Consider the following 18,829-nt stretch of genomic DNA (forward strand, 5'->3'; position numbering starts at 1 on the left):
TGCTTCTCCGCAAAATGACGAATAATGGCTTAGTAGGGGCTTCCCAACTTCACAAAAATTGTGATTTATGGCGTAGTGGGTGCCTTTCCAGTGTACTTGTATTGTAGCCCCAAGAGAGCTTAACGGGCTCTAGAAATGCCGCTCTTCCAGCTTTCGCTGTGACTGTGCTGCGGTTTCAGCGCAGGCCTGGCGTTTTTTTTTTTTTTTTTTTCAGAGTTATGGCCTGCCACGTATATGAATCTTTAAACAGACACGTCAACTCTCTTTGGAGATCATTACACTCTATTTAGAGAGTGGCGTGACCCACAAGAGAGTTAACGTGTCTGTTTAAAGAGAGTCATATATGTGACAAGCCAGGATTCACCAAAAAGAGTCACAGATACTAATTTTTTCCTAAAGTGTTGGAGAAGGGGTGCGCCGAGAGGAACGTTTGAACGGGAGGCTGCGTTCGAGAGGCCGACAGCTGCTGAACAGCTTGTTCGATCTTGCCTCAGTCTCACGTTCGAGCACCTGCCTCGGCGAGTAGCCGTATGTGGTTCTCGGGACTACCGCTTACCTTGGTATGGAGACAATGGCGGTTCAGCGTTTACGCCGCTGAGCTCTACCACAATGTGGTGTTTCCTCACGCTCAACGTCCGCCGAGGGAATGCCGACAGACAATAGACAGTTATAGTTTAGCGTTAGCGTGATAGCGGGGGTTAAGGGAATAGCGTTACCGCGCCGCAAACGTTGTTTGAGAAAAGCGTGTTTTAGTTTAGCGGGATAGCGTTTACGTGCCCAAGCCGGGACGGTGGCGCCACCTAGCGAAGGGTGAATGCGTTAAAAAAAGTGAAAATAACAAAACCGAGAATGCTCGCCTGTATCCCCGCACGCAGCAATATTACTCCTTTTTTTAGTGAAAATAAAAGTAAATAAATATGAACTAAGCACCAAAAGCGAAAATTTTCATGTGGCAGACTTCTTTACACCGATCTTCTAGATAGGCCTAGGGGCGTTCGAAATGGGAAGCGATCTCAAAAACTACGCTAAGTTATCCGTAATACCGTGTCGTCGAAGCTACCTGAAGGCAAGCGAAGCCATTTCGCACAGTCGTTTGCTACGAAAGAAGTGGATCAGTCCACATCAACGCTAAATTCAGCTCGAAGCGGGCGTCGAAAACCGCCGCCATGTTTTAAGTACACTACGTTAACCACGCAAACACGATAACGCTAAATCTGAAAAATAGCGTGCGTACGGTAAACGCTACGGGTCGTTTACGGCACTGCGCATGCGCACTTCGATCCCGCTATTCCGGTAAGCCCGCTATTCCGTTAAACCCGCTAAACTATAACTGTCTAATATCAACTCCGGAACTGTAAGCGCTGAAACGTACTGAAAGCAAGCGACAGCAGACGCGTAGGCACGAGGCGTTTGGACTTCTTTCTGATTGTACATTTTTGCTAGTGCTAAGTTCGATGCAATTAAGTGTGTGTTGGTTGCACGGTGTAAGAATATACTCAGGTGATGACACTCTTCCCCCAACGCATGGGAAACCGCAATCCACGCGCGTCCAGATAATGTTCGGGTTCTTATCAGATGATTTGCAGTTTCATCGGCGCCGTCTTGGAGGTCGCTACGAAAAGCGGGGCAGTCGTCTCCATAGCAACGCGCATGCTGCTGATAACGTGCATTTTTTTGTGCCATTTTGTTGGATAATGTGCATCCGCCAAGCGGCGTCGAGGGGCGAAATCGAGAGAGCAACAGGAGAGGGCACGGCGAGCGCGGCGGCGATGACGCAGCACCACCGTAATTCGGCTACTCGCGGGCGCACTCCGCCTCAAGCCATTAGATGGCGCACCGTTCAACGGACCGACGACCGAACATTTTCTGGCCGCTTAGGCGCGCGCAGTGTCAACACCTGAATATTCTTACACCGTGGTTGGTTGATACAGCGTGTTCTGGCATTCAGTTCGCACATCCAGACGAGCGTACCAGGCGCCAGCTTACGCGTGACAATTACATGTGTTCACGTATGACTTATCAAGTTATGGTCAAGCGTTGCACCAACACGTGCACGATCACTACTTAAGATATGCATATCATCGCACAGTAACGTTAGCCTAGTGGTGGTGCAATTGGCGTATTTGCTCTAAAATGATTGCCGATGGTTCGTCGGACCATTAGTAGCCCTTTATCCTCAGTGTATTTGCCATGCCTGTTAAGCCCACGACAAGCGCACAACCACCAAATTTAGACAAAGACCTCGATTCACCTTGCGATGCTTGGCTAAAAGCTAAATATCCGGCGTGGGCTGCTACTCGCTGACTGCTCCGGATGAAATTGATTCCCACAATGGGCGGCACTTGCCGGATTCTTTTTTTTTTTTCATGTCATGAGCCCGCAGTCATTGTCGTCAATTTTGGTATACAACAAGTAGCCTATCGCCAGAACGTGCACACGTAGATAGATAGATAGATAGATAGATAGATAGATAGATAGATAGATAGATAGATAGATAGATAGATAGATAGATAGATAGATAGATAGATAGATAGATAGATAGATAGATAGATAGATAGATAGATAGATAGATAGATAGAAAATACTCCATGGTTAATGCGGTATATCGTAAGGTTCCTTCAAATTAGATATTTCCGGGGTATCAATCACCTTTTGCTATAAACATTTGGCACACTAAGCGGACTTAGAAATCAGTTGTTAGAAGAAAGACTGTGTATGCCATAATAAGAATTAAGTGAAAGACTACATTCACAGAAGCTTGAAGCATTTACATCCAGGCACATCAATACAGAATAATTCGAAGATGCAGCCCCATAGTATAATTTCTTACTCATAATTCAGCATCGATTGTAACATGCACTTGACGTAGTAGGCCACGCGTCTGTCTTATACTTTGTAACAAAATATGTCGACTGTGATCGCAAATTCAAGTTTTGGATCTCTCATTTTAACATAAATTTCTGTAAACTACTACCAGTGTCAATAAAATGAAAAAAAAATTCGCAGCATTCTTACCTGAGATTTTACAGAGTGGCATCCCAAGTTTTGCATCAGTTACTGAATTTCGGTTTAAACCAGCAATGAGAAGACCACTAATCCTAAGAGAATTAACAATATATTATCCATTTCTTTCGGGTATGCGTATGCTAGAACTGATGTTTTAGCCTTGCATGAATTTTCACCTTTATTACTCTCTTAAAAGGCAATATAATTTCCTATATTGTATTGACAACATGTTTTTGCCACAGACTTGGAAACCAATGGTACCTTTTGCTCCCAAAATACCAGTGCTGCAGTCATAAGGCATTACCATGGTAGCCTCACAATTTGGCATACTGTGAAAGCAACTGCTCTTATGTAAGTTGAAGCGCCTTCCTTTTTTTTTCTCCCTGGAGCGCGTCAGAATAATATCTAGGGTTCAACGTCCGAAAACCACGATATGGTTATGAGGGACGCCGTAGTGGAGGGCTCGGGAAATTTCGAGCACCTGGGGTCTTTAACGTGCCCCTAAATATAAGTACACGGGCGTCAAAGATTTTCGCCTCCATCGAAAATGCTGCCGCCGTGGCCGGGATTCGATGCCGCGTCCTGGAGCGTGTCAAATGAACGTAACATGAAAACAACAACACATCTATTCAAGTGTTATGCTTTCGCCCACAAAATGAGCACCACTGAGTTTTATTAATTTTACCGGAAATAAAGTTTTCCATTCAGGTTTCCACTTATCTACTCAAATCGAACAGTTTAGCATTTTAGGCAACCTTTCTATCACACACTACCGGGAATGACTTGTGCCTAGCTGTTACTTAATAAACATGAACCATACAACTGCAGAAAGGTTAGCTAGTTGGCAGAGATTCATTATGAGAGAGGGTAAGGCGTACAATTAGGTACATACGAGGTGAGAGCAAGACAAAAGGCCGTTTGAGTAGTCCCGTTCACTTTTCGCGTGTGTTTTTTTTTTCACAGTGAGAAATGACGCTTCTCTTAAAATTCAGCAGTGATAATCTTATGGATACTTATGGTGAAGGCTATTTCATTTGTGCTGATATTTATCGGTAACGCCTTTTACAATATACAATACAGAATGCGGTCTGCTCTGCTCTGTTTTTCTATGCCTTTATTGCTTTAGAGAGATACACAGGATGTTCTTTTTTTAGACAATATATTTTTTTTATAAAAATGCTATAAAAGTCGGCCCCTGTCTTCTTCGCCAACGCATCTCCTCGAGGCGAGAAAACTTTGCCGCACCTAAAGTAACATTCAAGTGAGCAGTTCACAAAATCTCGTTAATTAGCTTTTTAGTTATCAACTTCAGTGCCGTTCTTTTTATGTAAGAGTTGCAGGGTGACACAATTTCGGACATATCTATTTTTCAAAAAATGGCAAAGAGCGCACGTAATTTGAGATAATAATTACCGAAATCCAAGGCCCCGAAACAGGCGAAACAGTAACTGATTGTACCGGGATCGCAGGAAATTCGTCATCCCTGTATCATCACACCGAAAGCTCACGTGACAATTTAAAAAAAAAAACATGTTGCAACAGAATACGATCATGCTTGTCTGCGAGAAATAGCGCCGCACTGGCTGGCGCATAGTTTTTAAGCTATACAGGGAAAGAAAATGTGGAAATTGCGGTTTTCTCGGATACAGCGCGAAGGTAACGTATCCGTGTTCTTTTTATAGAGGGACCGTGCTCTTTTTATAGAAGCTGTTTGTGCGCACACTTTAAGTGAAATATAAACTTACGTGAATGAATCGCTGGTTCTGTCTCTGTACGTTGATATAAGTAAAAAATCACGCAACCCCAACAGTCGGCTTACTATATGAATAAAATTGGCGTGTAGGCAGCACACCAAATGCAATGAATAAGAGGTCTATTTGGGTATTTGGGACGACTTGCCGTTTGTCCTGGCCATATTCTGCTGCGACGCGTGCCAATTTTTTTCAAAAATTGTCACGCGAGCTTCCAGTTTGACGTAACAGGGATGACGGATTTACTGCGCTCCCGGTACGCTCATTTTCGGCTTCACCAAGATCGGGGTCTTGAATGCAGGGGATTATCATCTGAAATTGCGTGCGTGTTTCCGATTTTTCAAAAATGGGCATGTCGGAAATCGTCACACCTTATAGCTCTTCGAATAAAACAACTGCCCAAAAGTTAATAATTAAGAATTTAATGAACGAGTTTTTGTTAATTACTCACTTGAATGTAACTTTAGGTGCGGCAAAGTTCTTCCGCCTTGGCGTGAAGTTAGTTCGCGAACAGAACAAGGGCCTGACTGTAATGGCATTTTTATTAATGATCTTTATTGTGTAAAAAAACACCCTGTATGTCGGCTACTTCACTTCGCTGTGTCCAGCCGTAAAATAAGAAATAAAAAAATGAATGGTTACTCTAAAATAAATAAATATTCAAATCAAATAGCGAACTAAGCGTAATTTCTGGAGTCTAATCTGTTAGTTTGCATGGCGTTCAATACATTTACTCAACTCCAGCCAAACTACCTCAATTGTGCAAGAATGTATCTGATGTTATGCGTTGGTATATAATGTTTTACTTCCCAGTCGGACTATAGCTATAAGAGACACCGAAGTGCAGAACTCCAGGTAACTCAGCCACTTGGGGCTATTTTTCGCACAGTACACGGGCCGCAATTATGGCGCTCCTATCGAAATCCGACAGCCGCGGTGGGGTTCGAACCCACGTCTTTCGCGCAGTAGCCAAGAACTGCACCCCTGGGCCTCCGATACCGTGTGCATAATACAAAAATTACCTTGATGATGCGTCCTACGTGATCGCTGTCTAAATAGCTAAAAAACCTGCTCTTCATGCGAAGTATTCACAATGTAACACTGAAGCATGTGGTCTAAGCAATTATGATTTAAAACCACATTTATTCTTAGAATAAGCCGGCTGTTGTGGGCACGTAATTTTTTACTGATATAAACGTACAAAGACAAAACCAACGATTCATTCACATGAGTTTATATTCCATTTAAATGTGCTTCCCAACAGCTGGCGCCTGGCAAGTTTTATAAAAAGAGCATGGATGGCTTAAATGTCGCAAATTTAGGCATAGAGTCTGTGAAAACCAGCAATGGTGACGAAGAACGGTGACCCAAAAAGCAAGGTGTACTGTTTCTTCGCTCATAATCTTCTGCATCTGTCCGCATATGCAATAGAAAAGACAATTTCATTTTTATGTGTGGAAAAATGCGCTGAAGTTACTGCTTTGCACCATCATGAGAAGCGCGAGTGTTTAATCTTGCTCGAAATTTTCTTCTGTAACTTCTTTATCTCAACAGATTCGGATCCCAGCATTTCATGACGTTTAATAGAACAGATTGGGAGAATATGAACAAGACCTTTCAGTATGTATACTTTTATCGATTGCTCTCCTCATTTAGAGTAAACGCCCCTACTCTTTTTGTACCACACTTCATAAACAGTGTGCCAGGGGATATCTGCACAAGGCGTGTTTCAAGTGAATAATAATTGGGCCAACAATTTTAACAGCAAAGCTGTTCTTAGTCGAGGCTTCCCCATCCGATGGCGTTGCGCTGATCAAGTGCAATCGCAGTGTGGCGAGAGTCATACAACGTAGGACGCGGAGGACTCCGCAGTGCCGAGAGACACGAGAGTGAAGCTTGACGGGTGAACTAATACAAGGCGCGTTAGGAAGGGGGAGGGGGAGGCGTTTCGCAAAGAATCAACCAATGTTAATGCATGAAGCTGGGCTAGTTGGTATTGATTGTATGCTTCCATATTACTAGCGAACACACAAAGGACGACAGAGAAAGGACGACAGAGAAAGGACGACGGAGAAAGGACGACAAAGAAAGGACGACAGAGAAAGGACGACGGAGAAAGGACGACAGAGAAAGGACGATAGAGAAGGAGGACAGAGAAGGACGACAGAGAAGGACGACAGAGAAAGGACGGCAGAGAAAGGACGGCAGAGAAAGGACGGCAGAGAAAGGACGGCAGAGAAAGGACGGCAGAGAAAGGACGACAGAGAAAGGACGGCAGAGAAAGGACGACAGAGAAAGAACGACAGAGAAGGATGACAGAGAAGGATGACAGAGAAGGATGACAGAGAAAGGACGACAGAGAAAGGACGGCAGAGAAAGGACGACAGAGAAAGGACGGCAGAGAAAGGACGACAGAGAAAGGACGACAGAGAAAGGACGACAGAGAAAGGACGACAGAGATAGGACGACAGAGAAAGGACGGCAGAGAAAGGACGGCAGAGAAAGGACGGCAGAGAAAGGACGGCAGAGAAAGGACGACAGAGAAAGAACGACAGAGAAGGATGACAGAGAAGGATGACAGAGAAGGATGACAGAGAAAGGACGACAGAGAAAGGACGGCAGAGAAAGGACGACAGAGAAAGGACGGCAGAGAAAGGACGACAGAGAAAGGACGACAGAGAAGGACGACAGAGAAAGGACGACAGAGAAAGGACGACAGAGATAGGACGACAGAGAAAGGACGACAGAGAAAGGACGACAGAGAAGGACGACAGAGAAAGGACGATAGAGAAAGGAATACAGAGAAAGGACGGCAGAGAAGGACGACAGAGAAAGGGCGACAGAGAAAGAGACAGGACAACCGCTAGGTTGTCCTGTCTCTTTCTCTGTCGTCTTTTGTGTGTGTTCGCTAAAAATATAGAAGCATACAATCAACCAATGAGAGGCGCGTTAAGAGGGGCGAGAGTGAGGCCTTCCGGAGGAATCCAGCCGTTTGGCGAGAAGTAGGCCAGTGAGTGTCTCGGTGGAGTATGAAGGAGGGCGTTGATCTTTTGTGACATTTGCACTTTCATAATGCCCAAGACTGCTCCCGAGAAAGAAGCCGCCAGACGTGAGCGTAAGCGCGAGCTGATGCGGGAGCGTGCATGTCGTCGCCGAGTTAACTGCGATGTTCGCGGAACAGAGGCCGAAGCTCAGCGCCAAAGAAGGGAAGAGTTGAAAAAACATAGAAGTACGATGTAGCCTGATGAAGGAGAGGCATCAGCTTCGCTGTTTCGGCAGTGTTCGCGAAGTGGAGCTGGATGGATTTTCTTTGTTACAGGTGGGATGACTTCTTGCTTCTAGCATAATAAATATACTTCAGTGAGCGTCCGTCCTCTTCTCAGTTCTTCACTAGCATGCAATGTTGAATTATCCTAGTCCACCAGCTCACGTTAATAGTTTTGTATCTAAGTGACACGCATGAATGTCAAAGAAAGTTATGTTGCTGTTAGAGTGCCAGATGCCATGGACACATATTAATCAGAAATTTTTGCTATCGCTTTCCTTAAGATACTTTCTCCTATTTGCTGACTGTTTTTTGGCCAATGATTCGATAATTTCTCGCATGCGACGGCAGCTACAGCTGCTCAAATACATCACAAAAATCCATTACCAGGTACTTTTACACGTGTACAGTGCACAGTTTTTTGGTAAGTTACGAAGCTCATTTTTTTGCCGATCAGTTCACCAGATCTGGATATTAACCAGCTGAAAGAAGATATAAATAAAACAGCTATCATAAAAATTTTGAATGCATCTATTACCCATGGAAACCAGAAGCACCGCGAACAATAGGAAGCAGACGAACGAGCGGCTAAAATGGACTAGCCTTTCTCTGTTCTGCTCTTCACGCTGTTTCTCGTTTTATAGGGGCATGTCCCAGCCGCACAGATGAGCACTGTAGTATTTATTGCACTACATTACATTACAGAAAACGTGGCAAAGCACACGTGAGGCAGACGCAGAACAGGGCTGCAAAACCATCGCAAAATATCTTAAAGCGACATTTTGCAGGAAATTTGAGCTCTATTTACAAGAAGAACATTGGTGTTCTGAATCTAATACGTATACTTTTATTTGCAGAACATGCCCTGTATACCCAGAAGGCATCCCGCCGTCTGACGACACAATTCTGGCTTGCTAGATAAAGTTGTTGTCAAATAAAGGACGTATTGCGGTGCCACAGTAGCCCAGTTATTTCTACAGAAACTCAACAGTCATGTCGCTGTTTACAGTGCTTGGGTTTGTTTCAATATTTTTAGTGTTATATGGTTTTAGTAATGTATAATGTGTTCAATATGCATGGAAAAACTCAATGTCAAACTCGAACCAATAGCCGGAAGGTCGGGAGAATGAAAGGGCTGCAGCCATCCCCACCTTCCGCGAATCTTTTTAGTGTTGCCGTGCGCAACCATTCGCATCAGAAATAATTCTCAACTTTCCGAGGACTGCGATTGCACGCTCTAAGGATGGGATGGCTGTCGTCACTACGTAGCCCCATGCACCTGTAGCCACATAAGGGTGATTCCACGAGAGATCGAACATGCCTGTCCGGTCGCAATTTTTGTTTTGCCTGGGTTTTTTATATGTTATGTGGGCACATTCAAAGTGCACGGAACTGAAAATTTTATTTTCAAGAAACGCTCCCAGCGCGCCAAAAAAATATTTGAAGGTGGCGGCGCGTGCCTCCTGTTTTTGCTCACTGCAATGTTTTCGGATTTCACGGCCGAATTTAGCGCGAACTATAAATGATGTGTCGAAAATTTCTTTTGCTGGTTTTAATACGCGTTGCTGTGAATTACATCCATGCTTTTTTCATGCCGTCCTCAAAAAGAAGAAAATGTGAAAAAATGGCAAACACGGCCAAAATAAAAAAAGGGTCCTAAGTTTGAGGCGCCTTGGCGCCTTTACTATTTCAAACAGAAACTTGAAAACAGTGTCAACTACAGAAAAGAGCCTTTGCAACATTTATACGGAAGATCAATTTCCTATGGGTAGCGCAAAAAAAGAAAAAAATAGTTAAAGAAGCGAGTTTTTTCAAAAAAGTACATTTTCAAAAAATAAAATAAAAAAAACTCCGGTCTCAATTTTGACGGCAATTTTTTATCGAAGAGCGCTTATGTCAATGAACACACGGTTTTAATATCATATGTCCTCATTTGCTTTATTTACGAGATATAACTGGCCAAAGTGACCCTTGCTGTGAGTGCTCACTTCAGTGCGACTGATGGTTGTTAATAGCTTGTATTGTGCGTAAATCGCAGTTTTAATTATTCTGCTGCAGCAAAACCTTGCTCTGGTGGCTTTTCGTCAAGAAAAATGTGTTCTCAGATTTTATTTGGTTCTATCGTGTGCGAAAGTGGGCTGCTGCCGCCCTCTAAAGTGTGATTCCACGAGAGATCGAACATGCCTGTCCGGTCGATATTTTTGTTTTGCCTGCGTTTTTTATATGTTATGTGGGCACATTCAAAGTGCACGGAACCGAAAATTTTATTTCCGAGAAATGCTCCCAGCGTGCCAAAAAAGTATTTGAAGGTGGCGGCGCAGACCTCCTGTTTTTGTTCACTGCAATGTTTTGGGATTTCACGGCCGAATTTAATGCGAACTATAAATGATGTGTCGAAAATTTTTTGTTGGTTTTAATACGCATTACTGTGAATTACATCCATGCTTTTTTCCAAGTATTTCAAGGAGCCTTTGCAACATTTATGCGGCAGATCGTTTTCCTACAGGCAGCGCAAAATAAGAAGAAAATAGTTAAAGAAGCGAGTTCTTTTCCAAAAAGTACATTTTCAAAAAATAAAAACACTCAGGCCTCAATTATCACGACATTTTTTTGTCGAAGAGCGCTTATGTCAGTGAAAACACCGTGTTAATATGTATGTTCTCATTTGCTTTGTTCACGAGATTTAACGGGCCAAAATTACCCTTGCTGTGTGTGCTCACTTCAGTGCGATTGATAGTTGTCATCAGCTTGCATTGCACTTAAATCTAGTTTTAATTATTTTCCTGCAGTAAAACCTTGCTCTGGTGTCTTGTCGTCAAGAAAATTGTATTCTCAAAGTTTAATTGTGTCTAGCGTGTGTGGGGGTGGGCTGCTGCCGCTCTCTAAAGGCTTGACGCGTACGCAGTTTGCAGCTTACAACCTCAACTTACCCCGCCAGTATTCGCTAATCAGAAGCACGCGAGACACCGCGAACACATGGTTTAGGTCACTTTGTCAAAACTCTCCTTGCACACTGAATAAAGCATGTGTATGCAGCGAAGGTCAACTTAATCTGTAACTAAATGCCACAATCAGCAGGCGCGCTGTTATGCAGTTGTTTTCTCACTGCCTGCTTGCTTCCCTTCCATTACATGCATTGTACGCTCTAAGCATCTTCCCCATTCGACGCACACTGAGTTTAAACAACATTTGTAAAAAAGTTAGCTCAATGATTTCCGAGCCGTTTATTTCACTTCCCGCTATCCCATGTTTTCGGCGTCGCAGATAACGTCTTCCTGTATCATCTCGACCTTTACGTCAGCGTTTCAGCAGCCAGAAAACGTGCGGTGCGGCATGATTAAGCCATGAGTGGCCGAAGCTGCCCAATTTATGATGCTTTGTTGCCACCTTACTAAAGTGCTTTCCCACGTCGAGGACAGCAGAGGTCATTGGTGGCACCAGACGGACATTACCCTTAGTTTTGACAATGAGTGCTGCCTACAAATTAAATATTACAGCCCAAAGTGCTTAGACACCCTTAGTCATAAAATGTTAAACCGTAAGCAGTTCTGGAAAGGCATTCATGACAGCTGCGCAGATGTGAGATAATTTGTGCGGCGCCGTTCAGTATAAACGTTTCGGCTTGCTCTAGGTCTAGCTGTTCACTACACGCGATGTGCGCGGCACATGGCTACGTCCGATTGTTCTGTGCCGATTATTTACGCGTTCACAAAAAGAAGATTGCCGAGGAAAACGTTTTCGTTGCGCAATTTTTTTCCTTGCTCTTTTTGTTGTTGCCTACCTCCAGAAGCTACTGTCATACGCTGAGGATCTTCGCGACACCTGCGAGGTGTGCTTGCATTGCTTTAGGCTCCTCAAGGAAAACCTGTCTACATCTAACCGCGATGAGGTAGACCAGGTATTCCTTCAGGAAGAATAAGCGGTTGATATCTTGAACAGGCGCGCCCATCTTTCCTCTGATGATTGTAGGCGAGGTTGTAGGCTGCAAACTGTTTACACGTGAGCCATTAAGAGGGCGGCAGCAGCCCACTTTTGCACACGCTAGACACAAATAAAATCTGAGAACACAATTTTCTTGACGAAAAGCCACCAGAGCAAGGTTTTGCTGCAGCAGAATAATTAAAACTGCGATTTACGCACAATACAAGCTATTAACAACCATCAGTCGCATTGAAGTGAGCACTCACAACAAGGGTCACTTTGGCCAGTTATATCTCGTAAACAAAGCAAATGAGGACATATGATATTAAAACCGTGTGTTCGTTGACATAAGCGCTCTTCGATAAAAAAATTGCCGTCAAAATTGAGACCGGAGTTTTTTTTATTTTATTTTTTGAAAATGTACTTTTTTGAAAAAACTCGCTTCTTCATTTGGCAGCAGCGGTTGCAGTTAGCGGAACGCTGACTTATACGCTCTTCTTTGTACCCGCAGTTTGAATGGCCCCTTTGTGAACTTCAAGCTCGCGCTGCCTGGTCAACGCATCTACTCTTGCACCCTATCGATCACGCGTGGAACCCTTCTGCCGATCAACGTCCTGTCGACCAGCGTGGATTACACCTGGATTATCTACGTGCGTGGACTGCCTGCGCACTGTCTTATCCCAGGCCACTTCAGCATAAAAGCCAACGCAAGCTTGGCAACGGCTTTCATTTGGCAGCAGCGGTTGCAGTTAGCGGAACGCTGACTTATACGCTCTTCTTTGTACCCGCAGTTTGAATGGCCCCTTTGTGAACTTCAAGCTCGCGCTGCCTGGTCAACGCATCTACTCTTGCACCCTATCGATCACGCGTGGAACCCTTCTGCCGATCAACGTCCTGTCGACCAGCGTGGATTACACCTGGATTATCTACGTGCGTGGACTGCCTGCGCACTGTCTTATCCCAGGCCACTTCAGCATAAAAGCCAACGCAAGCTTGGCAACGGCTTTCATTTGGCAGCAGCGGTTGCAGTTAGCGGAACGCTGACTTATACGCTCTTCTTTGTACCCGCAGGTTAGTTTTTTTGCTCATTGCCGCTCTTTCTTTCTACTTTGCAACTGCTGCTGCCAGTGTACCCTGTGTTGTGTTTTTCTGTGCTTTTGTTGAACATTGGTCACAATGCCTACTTGTGCCGAGTTGACCAAGAGGCTAGAAAAAGTCGAGGCTTTATCCGAAGGCAAGCTGGACGAGGTAGCTGAAAAGCTACTTGTTAAGTTCCAAGAAAAGATTCGCTCTTTTGAACCAGATGTAGTGACTCTTAAAGCTGAAATTGAGAGCCTTATATCTGGTGTCACCACGCTGAATTCGGTGATAGAGGCAATCAAATCGGAAAACTCAGCGCTCGTCTCAGCCAACAAGGATCTGGAGCGTAAGAACGAAATTCTGAGCAAAAAAGTTGCCCAAATGGAACAGTATTCCAGGGCAAACAACGTAGAATTGAAGGGTGTTCCTTACTCCCAGGGTGAGGATTGTTCTGAGATCATTAGAACCATTGCCTCGAAGGTTGACTGCGCGATCTCTGACTCCGATATCGACATTGTTCATCGAGTGCCCACAAAGGCGGGGTCTACCAAAAACATTGTCGCCAGATTTTGTTCTCGGGCAAAAAAGCAAGAATTCGTCATCAAAGCGAGGAAGGCTCGACTTACTTCTCGTGACCTTGGCTTTTCTGCCTCTCATTCAAACGCTGTATTTGTCAATGACCACCTCACCCCAGAGAACAAGCGGCTTTTCGCAAAGGCTCTGTCACTCAAGAAAGAAAAACATTGGCAATATCTCTGGACTGACAATTGCCAAATTAAGGCCAGAAAGTCGAACGAAAGCCGTGTTTTCCGTATTTCTTCAGAAGAAGACCTGTCTGTTTTCCAGCAGACCGGCTGAACCTTTTTTATAGCTTATTTACCGCGATCAGTTCAGCGCATATCTTACCTGTTTTTTTTTTTCGTTTTTCTTTCTATTTTACCGGTTCTTCACAATGTATTTCACCGCGGATCAACTTCAGCAGTTTTGCTGCGATCGATTTTTGCCTGTTGTTCACTTTAATGCACGTAGTCTTAAAAAAAATTTCGATAGCATACATGCATTTTTGTCGTCATATCGCTTGAACTTTTCTTTCATTTGCGTCACTGAAACCTGGCTATCGCCTCACGACAAAAATATGTTCTGTTTCCCATCATACGTTCCCGAGTATTGTCATCGAGTGTCTGGTAGCTTTGGCGGCGCAGCTATATTCGTATCTGCATCTATTCCATATCAAAGAAGATATGATCTCAGCCTTTCCGTTGAGAATACCGAGTCCGTATGGATTGAAATTGCTAACCCATCTTTGCCATCGAGCGGTAATAAGACAATCATAGGCTGCATATATCGTTCACCGTCATCCTCTGTTCCCGATTTCTGTTCATCACTTTCTTCCATCTTCAATAAGTTGTCACTTGAAAATAAGAATGTCGTCATTCTAGGTGACATAAACATCAATCTTCTTGATATCAGCAGCTCAGCGTACTCTGATTACACTGCGTGCTTTCTAGGATTTGGCTATGAATCTCTAATCTCGGTTCCTACTAGATGTGTACTTGGTGCGTCCAGTTCTTTAATAGATCACATTTTATCAAATTTCATTCCATCAAACGACTGTGGCGTCCTCGAAGCCAGCTTAACTGACCACTACCCTGTATTTTGCCGATTTGAATGTGCCATACCTAATCAGCTAAGCTCTTTTCAAAAAAATATATTTGATAAAACGAATTTCGTCAAGCGTGTGGAAGCCATAGAATGGTCTTTTTTAGAACTACTTAGTGACCCTGAAGCTGCTTTTAATTCTTTTTCATCTGCCATCAAAAAGTGCATAGACGATTCGACCAGCTTTGTCAAATGTCGAAAGAATTTTCCGGCCCCTCACAACCCATGGCTAACAGCTGGCTTAATGAAGAGCTTGCGAAAGAAAGACAATTTATATAAAAGTTAAAGAAACGGCCTTTCAATACTGCCCTGCGATTGCGATATAAAAAGTACTGCAACATACTTAACAAAGTCCTTGAAGAATCTAAAAGAAATTATTATACGAACAGGATACATAATGCTGGTAATAACAGCAAAGATCAATGGAAAACAATTAATTCATTTCTAAACAGATCATTAAGCGAGCCAGCTATAACTGAATTACAGTCAACAGAGGGTGTTCTTAGAAATGCAGACGACATTGCGAACGCCCTCAACAAGTACTTCTGTGCTAACACTCCCCTCTTGCCTCAAGATTACCCGCCAACAATTATGGAATGTCTCCAGTCATTTTACCTCTTTCCAACAGGCCCAGATGAGGTGGTGGAAATAATTAATCACATGAAAATAACAAGTGCTGGTCTCGATAACGTTCAGCCTATTCACCTGAAATGCATCTCTCACGTGATCTCGACCCCGTTAGCCTATGTCATTAACCTTATGTTTAAAACTGGCATCTTCCCATCGCAGCTTAAAAAGGCCAAGATAATTCCAGTCTTTAAAAAGGCGATAGAACGTCTATTGTTAACTACCGACCTATTGCCATTCTTTCGTCGTACAGCAAAATCATAGAGAAGTGTATTGAAAAACGATTATCTAAATATCTAACTAAGTTTCGTATTTTATCCACTCAACAATTTGGTTTTCGGGCAGGCTATTCAACAGATTTCGCACTACTCTCCTTTACCGATTATATTAAACGCACTCTTGACTCTGGTTGTTTTGCCGGAGCTCTCTTGATTGACCTCTCTAAGGCATTTGATTCTATAGATCATAATATACTATTAGCTAAACTTAACTCAATAGGTGTCGTAGGTAGTGCGCAAGAGCTGATTAATAGCTACTTATCCAATAGACAGCAAGCTGTTTGTGTCTCTAACATCCTCTCCACTTTTAAATCTATTGACAAAGGTGTCCCGCAAGGTTCCATACTGGGTCCGCTTTTATTCTTAATCTATATTAATGACTTAACCTCAATTTTAACACACAGTCAACCTTTCTTGTACGCAGATGATACAACTATAGTAACTAAAGACAAGTCCATCGATGCGCTAACTAATAAATTGTCCTCTGACTTCTTTAACATTCAGAATTGGTGCACAGCTAATGGTTTAACAATTAATACCAATAAAACACAGTTCATTGTCTTCCATTCCAGTCATAACGCTCTTTCACCTACACCCGCTATTACTATCAACGGCCACAGCCTTCTTAGTGCTACTAAGTGCACATTCTTGGGAGTAGTTCTAGATGCTCATCTCAAGTACCATCATCACATTTCACTTATAAGGCAGAGGATTGCTCATGGTATCAGAACATTAATTAAAGCACGACCATTCTTCTCCTTGCAGACTTTGCTTAAACTGTACTACGCCTTCATCCACAGTCATATCACGTACTGTATCACGTCATGGGCGAATACCTATCCATCTCATATCCTTCCACTTCAACGTCTCCAAAATCAAGCCATTCGCATCATAACATTCAGTTCACCAATCACCTGCGCGTCCCACTTTTCCAACAACATAGTGTACTAACAGTGTGTAATTTATTCAAATATAATTGGGGATTCTTGTATTTAAATGTCTTAACGGTACCATAACAGCCAATGTTTTGGAGAAATTTCAATTGTCAAACTCTAATCCTACTAGGTTTGCCTCAAACAACAACTTTTTACTCCCACATGCACGCACTAACTACGGCAAACATACTACCATATTTGCAGCCATTCAGTTTTGGAACTCAATACCACTAAGCACTAAACAATTGTCATTACCAGCTTTTAAAAAAGAACTTAAACATATTATTTCGTAATCATAACTCATCTGTATTTCTATATCGGCGTTCTCTTACATTTAGAGCATTACTGTGTTCGTTATTTTTTTCACATTATTACTCATGCACATTGGAGTTATTTCAAACAGCTATATATCATTCATTAACGTCATTATGTTTCCGATTCTACTGCCATTTTTATGGTATGTTTGCGTTCTTTCCATAGCTACGTATAATTTCTGAATGTTGTTTTGTTACCATTTTTCCTGGCATTTTTTATTGCATGTTTGGGCTGTTTTTATTACTAACAATAATTACCTAACGCTTTTTCGTTGCCATTTCGATGTACTTACCAACAGTAATTTTCTGACAGGAGGTCCCCTTTCAGCCTCGTGCTATGGGACCTCCTTCTGTATATACTAACCCCAATGCCGTTATATATATTGCGACAAATAAAGATTTGATTTCATTTGATTTGAAAAAAAAAAATGTATTTAAGCTTAGGTATGTGTCTTATTGTGGCGCAGGATAATGTTCTTGTCTGCTGAAAATCTCACGACAGCATCGTGAGGTTGTCAACAACCCCAAAGCTAGACAAATAAACAAGTGGACATCTATTCACATATTCAGTCTCAGCAATGCAATGGAAATTTTCAGGGAACGGGTTTAAGTCCAATACTTACAACGCTACAGTAGGCGCCATGACCCATCCACTATACTGTCATGTAGTAATGAGGTCAGACGTGTCATCTTCTGCCGTGGAATGCGACATGATGAGGTCCTGCATCTAATACTCTCAGAGTGTCAGGATGCGAGTCAACCTTTTTTTTTTTTTTGACGTACATGGAACGCAGCGGTGTTGCTGAATCTAACGCAAATTTTTCTTATCCTCATCGCTTCTTTCTATCTTTTAATCCCTTAACTCCCTTCGCCCAGCGTAGGATAGCAAACCTCCCTGACTTTCCTTCCTCTTCTTCTCCTCCTCCTTCGCACAACAGGAGGATTCACAAACCATAAATTTTCACAAGGTCAAAATATTCGGCACTTGCATATCGAGTCCCCCCCCCCCTCTCTTTCTATCTCTCGTGATGGTTGCACTCTAAGAACAACAGCCATGTACGCCAACAGAAATGCTACGAAAACATGAAAATTCCAGAAACACGTAGCCAAGAGTGTTCGCTATATCAACTGCAAGCGAGGAGCCTGTATTATTCTCAACCTCTTTTCTTTCTTTGTTTTTTTTTCTCGAACAATTTACGGTGAGAACATTTCAGGACTGCATGCCATCAAGGATTAAAGCTTTCCACGTTATGCGACAAGGGCGTGCTTTCGACATCTCCTACAGCATCATGAAGCCTTTCATTAGAAACAAGATGGCCAGAAGAGTAAGCAAGAGTCAACTTCTTGTGATTTTCCTCGTGGTTCTCAATACACTCATGGTCAAACGGCAAAGTCGTAAGGCCATTCGTGCCGATCACATTCTGTGTGCCGCATAGTAGAAAGCATAAAATTTCGTACAGTAAGGTGAGTAATGCTCGCAACGCAAATATTGGCGCAATATAAAGGGTGCCAAAATATAAATATTTTTGGGCATTTCTAAGTAAGCTAGTTTCTCGGGTGTGACATTCCAAGCGCACCACTCGCGTGCCGTGGCACTGGATCCGGGCCCATGACCATCGCCAAGAGCTCCTCTAGAGACTTGACACTGGTCATCGTTTTCGGATTCTATGCCGGCTAAGAGGAAATCAGGAAACACTACTGCATAAGTTACGGCTGGTTTTTGCGTATCTATGACGATACCTTTATAAGATTGGACAGGAGCAAAACCCTAACTGCAGTGTGTGTCACACGTCGGAGACTAATCACCACATTCTGTGCATGTGCGCTCAATCCGCCACCGAAAGACAGACACTTAAATGCGTCATAGATTATGTGGACTCCCGGCCCTTTTCGGAGGAGAAGCTTTTGGGTGCTTTGAAACATGTAGGCCACGCCCAACGCAGTTAAAAGAGCCTACTGAGGTTTTCTGGTGAGAGAGGTTTATATTCTCGTC

General features: G+C 43.2%; 1 protein-coding gene and 1 long non-coding RNA gene across 2 annotated transcripts in view; one reads left to right on the forward strand and one right to left on the reverse strand.

The window, feature by feature from the left end:
• The window catches only part of LOC119402022 (WASH complex subunit 3), a 186,760-nt gene that overhangs the window by 129,011 nt on the left and 38,920 nt on the right, over window positions 1-18,829 (reverse strand). The gene's annotated exons all lie outside the window — the stretch shown is intronic.
• LOC125759548 (uncharacterized) lies at window positions 3,290-8,921 on the forward strand. The gene is made up of 3 exons (XR_007417132.1): window positions 3,290-3,357; window positions 6,312-6,377; window positions 8,880-8,921. It is a non-coding gene; the product is annotated as an uncharacterized LOC125759548 (long non-coding RNA).

Source organism: Rhipicephalus sanguineus, chromosome 8 (assembly GCF_013339695.2).
Source record: "Rhipicephalus sanguineus isolate Rsan-2018 chromosome 8, BIME_Rsan_1.4, whole genome shotgun sequence".
Classification (NCBI taxonomy): Eukaryota; Metazoa; Arthropoda; class Arachnida; order Ixodida; family Ixodidae; genus Rhipicephalus; species Rhipicephalus sanguineus.